This window comes from Phocoena sinus, chromosome 12 (assembly GCF_008692025.1).
Source record: "Phocoena sinus isolate mPhoSin1 chromosome 12, mPhoSin1.pri, whole genome shotgun sequence".
NCBI lineage: Eukaryota > Metazoa > Chordata > Mammalia > Artiodactyla > Phocoenidae > Phocoena > Phocoena sinus.
The window spans coordinates 18,704,467-18,711,109 of NC_045774.1; positions in this window are offsets into that span (position 1 = coordinate 18,704,467).

The window sequence follows — 6,643 nt, forward strand, 5'->3', positions numbered from 1 at the left end:
TATGAATACTAAATAGTAAATTAAACAACTCTACAATGATCAGAAGTCTGCAACTGAGAAGCCCTTCTGCTACTAACGGCAACGTTCTTGGGTTCAAAAAATATTCTGAGCTTTCTCTGACCAATAATGTAAGTAGATGTGGTATTGGAGTGTGTATTCATTTCCTAGGGCTACTGTAACAAAGTATCCCAAGTTGGGTGGCTTTAAACAACAGAAATTTATTGTCTATAGTTCTGGAGGCTGGAAGTCCAAAATCAAAGTTTCAGCAGTGCCGTGCTCCCTCCAAAACCTGTAGAAGAATCCTTCCCTGATTCTTTCTAGTTTCTGGTGGTTTGCTGGCAATCTGTGGTGTTCCTTTACTTGTAGCTGTCAAGGAACTCCAATCCTCTGTCTTCACACGGCATTCTCCCTGTCTATGTCTTTATGTGGCCATCTTCTTATGAGGATACCAGTTATATTGTATTGGGAGGCCACCCTATGCCAGCACCTCATCTGAACTAATTACATCTGTAACCATACTATTTCCAAATAAGGTCACATTCTGAGGTGCTGGGGGTTAGGACTTCAACATTTCTTTTGTGGGGGACCTAATTCAATTAATAACAGGGTACATCTGCCCTAAGTTCCTAATTCTGATGCATCTCTGGTTTAAAAAATAAATCGGAAATATGGTTGGTTATATAGCTGTTCCTTGGTAAAATTTTTACTGCTGTTTCCTTCCTTTTTTTTTTTTTCTGATATCTTTGTATAAATTCTGATCTGGTTATAAAGTTCTGACATAGTTAACAATGTGATTTTTCTTAAAAATGCCAAATTATCTTGTTATACATCAAAATGCTTTTTCAGAAGCAAGCGATCATGGTTATTAAATAGGACAATGATTTTGAATTCAACGTATAATGCCTCATCTTTATTTCAGACTTATTCTTTAAAGAGTTAACATTAATTTCCTGTAAACTAATGCTGCTTTAGAAATAATGAACTACAACTTTTTTAAGTGACTTATAAAACTAATGTTAGAACAGAGTTAACAAACTATGGCATATTGGATATTTTATTTAAAACATGAGGCCTGGGAACAGAAAGAAAAATTACATTTAAGGACCTAGCAGGATTTGGCTAAATTTCTTCTCTATATAAGCAGACTGAGTGGGTGCAGAAGCTCGTAGGTAATTCCATGTGACAGACCTATTTCATTTTCTCTTTCAAGTTCACCATTAACCTTGGTTTTAAAGGAACAAGAAGGCTTCAAAAATGTACTTACAAATATGTCATTTAGTAAAGGTTAAAAGACAAACTCTTTCATAATATGCAGTTCCAAAAATATCACTACTTGAAGTAGCCATTTGGAAGCTTGTCCAGATCCTTAAGAAGAAAATAAATATCGCTCCCCTTCTTTACCTGTTGATTTAATATATTACATGGGGAATTAGAGAGCAGAAAACTTTTAGTTGTCTCCTTTGAACTGTAAGTAAGGATTTTGGTGCTGACATTCCAATGGTAGCACATGCCTGCGCATGACCATTGATTTGAGTAAAGTCTTAGTTATCACATCAGATTCTGTCTGGCACCCACAATTCAGGACAGTCTTAAATAACAATGAGTTAAAGAGCTGGGTACAGGAGTGGATTTCATATACTCTTGATTCAGCTTAGGTTGGTTCATCCTAGAACTATCTTAAAATTTACAGGAAGTAAATTCTTCTTTGGGGTCCTTCATTGAGTCATGTAAAAGTCTGCTACAGAGTGAAGTGTTCATTTCATGTGCCCTTTATAGGTAAATTAAAGGGTATGGTGACAAAACATTGAAATATTATAATATATAAATTAAAATCATAGGAACATAATATTTTAAACTTAACATTGATTTACCAATCAGTCTTCATTTTATACTGAGATGGGTCTTTAAATTTTTGAATATAAGTTGATTTTTGGTTAACAGTGACCATTATTTTAGAATATAATATGCTTAGCTTTATATGTATTTAAGGAATGGCTCATTTATCTATCCTGTCATCAGTTCCTATTTTAATCATAATTCCTTTCTTTGTAGAGACAACTATTATACATATTACACATCAATTGCAACAAGCAATGAATTTATCATTAATCACCTTGTTAAATAGAATTGAATAGAAATATGCTCAAGTAGTACAACAAAAAATACCTAGAGTATATATTCAATTTTTAAAGGTGTTATACTACAAAAATTAGATTCTACTCCCAGCTATTATAATCATTCTAAGTCAAACTGGCTCGAAAGTACTATAGTACTTTACAGTACTAAATTTCCATAAGAGAAAAAAATTTGGAGAGTATCTCAGTTTTTAATGAATAAAAGAAATCCTCAGAATTTCATCTCTAAACCACAGACAGACAGCAAAGCATTACATTGAATTGAAATTGAAGCCAAGTTTAACCCATGTTATTATGACTTCACTTAAAGCAATTACTGTATTTTTTTAAAGTTCTGTAGGCTCTCAAATCACAATTTAACAGTATGACTAAAGCTATACTAAAAACTCAAAAGCAAAGTTTTCTTAAAGGGAGAGAAATGGCAGGTATAAATTTAGCGTGGTTTACAAAGATCAACAAAATAATCATACTACTAAAAGATAGCATCACATGTTAACTTAGAGTGAACATAAAATTTGTAATATATAAACACTTCAACCTCTACAGCAGGTTTGGCAATGGGAAGAAGATTGAAAGATAATTAGTTTGATTTGGGAAATGCTAATGGACTAGTAGGACAATGCCAGATGGTATTTAGATGACTTTTCAGAGGCAATAGATTGATTTACTAATATGTGTGTAGTTCTAGCAGTATTTTTTTTTTTTTTTTTTTTTTTTTGCGGTACGCGGGCCTCTCACTGTTGTGGCCTCTCCCGTTGCGGAGCACAGGCTCCGGATGCGCAGGCTCAGCGGCCATGGCTCACGGGCCCAGCCGCTCCGCGGCATGTGGGATCTTCCCGGACCGGGGCACGAACCCGTGTCCCCTGCATCGGCAGGCGGACTCTCAACCACTGCGCCACTAGGGAAGCCCTCTAGCAGTATTTTATATGTAACTCTAACCTATATCATCTACATTCCTACCTCCTCATCCCACCATACACACAAAACTTGGAGAATCAGAAATAAAAAGAATAGTGGTTTTCTATATTCAAATTTCAAAACAAAATCCAGTTTTGGAAAAGAAATGGGTAGTTCATATGATTTCACATGTGGATAAATCCTGTTCTTTAAATTGCACAATTGTTTATTCTTGAAGACTGGCAAGAGTGAGCAGCAAAAATTCACCCCATGCGAATGGAGATGTACATTTTAAACTCTGAGCTGAATAAGTCCAGCTATTAATCTTAGGAAAGTTAACTGACTTAGCAAGTAAACTAATATATGTAAGATCCAAGAAGAGCCAAATTATAAGTGATGTTATTAAATGTAGTAAACATTAAAGATCATTCAAAGCAGCTTTTATTTTTTTAAGTATTATGTTTTAAATGGAAATGTTCCTCTTCATTTCAGTGGTAGTGTAGGGAACATACTGACCAATGTAAAATGAATTGTACCGTAAAACTGTAAACATTATCTAAACAGCTCAAGTCAGCCTTGACCAATATCCACAGGTCTAGCTTTTCCCTGAGGCAATTATAATCAGGAACTTGGTATTTAGCTGTACAAAGTCTTTAAATTCTTAATACATATTTTTATATAACTGTTGCTATACTGCTGCACAGTATCTCCTTGTATGGATATTCAATCGTCCATTTCATTTTTCCACTACAGATAAACATTCAGATTAACTTTTTTGCATGTCTATCCAATCAATGCTGCAGTGAACAAGCTCCTCCATATTCTCCTTTGTACAAATAAGCAAATGGTTACCCAGAGTTGATAGTAAAGGCAAATGCAAATTAAAAGTATTAAGAGGCTTGATTCTCCCTGTGGAAAATAAGGGAAGAGACTCTCTCTGCCTGTGCTCTCCCTTTTTACTGAGAGTATTTACACTTGAAAACTTGTAAGTTCTTTCTCTGTCTCTTTGGAATGTATGTAAATCATTTTTAAAGCTAAATGTCTCTCATCAGCTTGCTCAAGGGCCTAGGAGCCATCTCTTTGAAATGTGATCATCAAGGAAGATAGGGTCCCGTCTCCCAGTTTCTGTGGGAGGGGGAAGCCTAACTTTGGTGGAAGCCTCATGCCAACTTGTAAAACTTCCTCCTGCCATAAAGACATAAGAGGTTTGTTTTTCCTTTGGATAAACTCAGTTAGCTAATGCAAACTAATAACCCCAGTTATTAAGTGAATTGAAGATTCGCTATGTGTGAAAAATGGGGCTGATAAGCCCTCTTATCTGAGGACTAGTTATTGTGTACCTTGAGAACACGCATGGAACGGGTCGGATCTGCTGGGCTATATGAAAGGGTAAGACTTCTTCCTGTTTTTACAATCTCTTAGCATATTGCCTGTGACGATCACGTTCTGGTTTCATGCTTATTCAATAAGTGCTTTCATTCTGGTCTAACTTTGTGGGGAGGTTTTCTGGGTTGGGAGGAGGTTGCGTTCTTAATTCTATTTCCCCATCAACAGCAGTTCCACTTCTAGGCAAGATGTGGACTAAAAGTGTAAAGTGAACAGCAACCCGTGAGGGAAAACTCACAGGTATCTATCAAGACAGATCTAGTTAACAGCAGATTATGAATATCTATTATCCTATATGTTCATCCAAATCAGAGATATAACCAAACTCATACATTTTTGGTGAATTTTCCTGGATACTAAGATTTGACACATGAATTGCCTCTTCTGTAAGTGCTGGTTTTACATTATTTGCTCATTTTTACTCATTGTCTTACAGAGTGCTTATTTTTATTATTTGACTTATTAATCCTCCCCCAACTGAATGAATTACAAATATTTTCTTTGCTGTAATTTGTAATAATTTTACTTATATCATCTTGCTATACAAGATATACTGATATAACCAAATGTATCTATGTTTTCCTCTTTGGCTTTAAGCATTTGAGGATTTAAAGATTTTCTTAGCCCAACATCAAAATTTTTTTCATACATGCTAACGTTTATGTAGTTTTATTTCTTGTTTTCACACTTATTAATTTACAGATTGTATCATTTTGGAGAACAGTGTAATAAAGATATGACACAGAGATTATGACTTCCTTTTTCCAAATGGCTACACTACTTGGAGGTTAGTCCAGACTGTCAGAACCCTTAGGTCTCCATTTTCTGCAGTGGACGAAAGTGAGTTTATTCTGCGGGTCCACTGTTTAAGGAGTTCAGACTTTTGAACAACACTGATTTATAAATGGAAATGAAAATGCTATATTTTAAGCATGTTCATAGTTTATGTAAAAACATAGATTTCAAACTAAACAACACTTTATTGCTACCCACTCCACAGGGTTTTCAAAATGGACATCACCAGATTTTTTTTAAAGTAGATTTCTGAGCTCCATTCCCAGAAAACTATTTAAGTCTGAAGTGAGGCTGAGTTTTTATTCAGCAATTAAGTGAATAAGGAATATCAAAGTATTCTCTTCTTTCCTTTAATCATTTATGTAGCTTACCCTTGTAAGGGAGCAAAATTTGCCACCCCAAAATATATCTCTTTGGCATGAGAATGACGTCAGGCTGATTATTTTTAAGAAACTCGAGACTCAGGAAGTCTTTTTTACCTCCCCCTTAACTGACTAAAAGAATTTAGACAAAGGGCCTGTTGCTTATTTCTGCACCTGAGATAGCTACAAGGAACATGGGCCAGGTGTGGTGGGGCACTCAGCAGAGCCTGAAGACCAGATTCCTCTTTGGGTCCCACTGTCTCTGCATGGCAGAGCAAATACTTGTTTACCAAACATTTTCCATCTTCGAGTGAATTGCTTTCCTCCCCTTTGAAGTCACAAACCCCTATCCCCTTCTCTTTCTCTCAGATGGTAGGTAAGCCTCAATTGCCCAACCTGTCCTTGGGTCTCATTTTTCTTTTGGGGCCCTATATGTATGCAATTAAATTTGATTTTCTCCTGTTAATCTGTTTCAAGTCAACTTAATTCTTAGACCAGCCAGAAGAATCCAGAAAGGGTAGAGAACTTGTCCTTCCCCAACACCCTCACTTCAAGTTTCATGTTCAAGTTGCAAAAATAAATTATAGTGAGAATTTAGGAGTAAAGCAAAACAGTTACTCAGTTTTACTTCTGAAGTGTAGGAAATAATAAATAGAATACACTACCTCACACTGACATACAGAACCCTGAGTGTTTATAGAAAACAATTATTTAAGGTGCTGTCAATCCTTAAAATTATTCTAAGAAAACAAATATGGTAAAGATGGGTAAAGAAAGTGCAATACTACTGATTCTGAATCCACTGCTAAATCAATGTAAACATGATGAATTTCCTGTAAAAAATAAAACTCAGTATATGAAAAAAGAACATTCAGTCTTTCATTGACTACCTAGGATAAGCTTTATATTTCTACCATTTTGGTTTTGGCATAGATATTTCATAATACTTACACTATTGGACTCTGGAATTTAAAAAACTTAAAAAATTGTACCTACTTTGTACCTAGACTAGAAAAAAATTTAAAGTATGACACATATGTTTCCTAGAAAGCAAGATTTAATGCATGA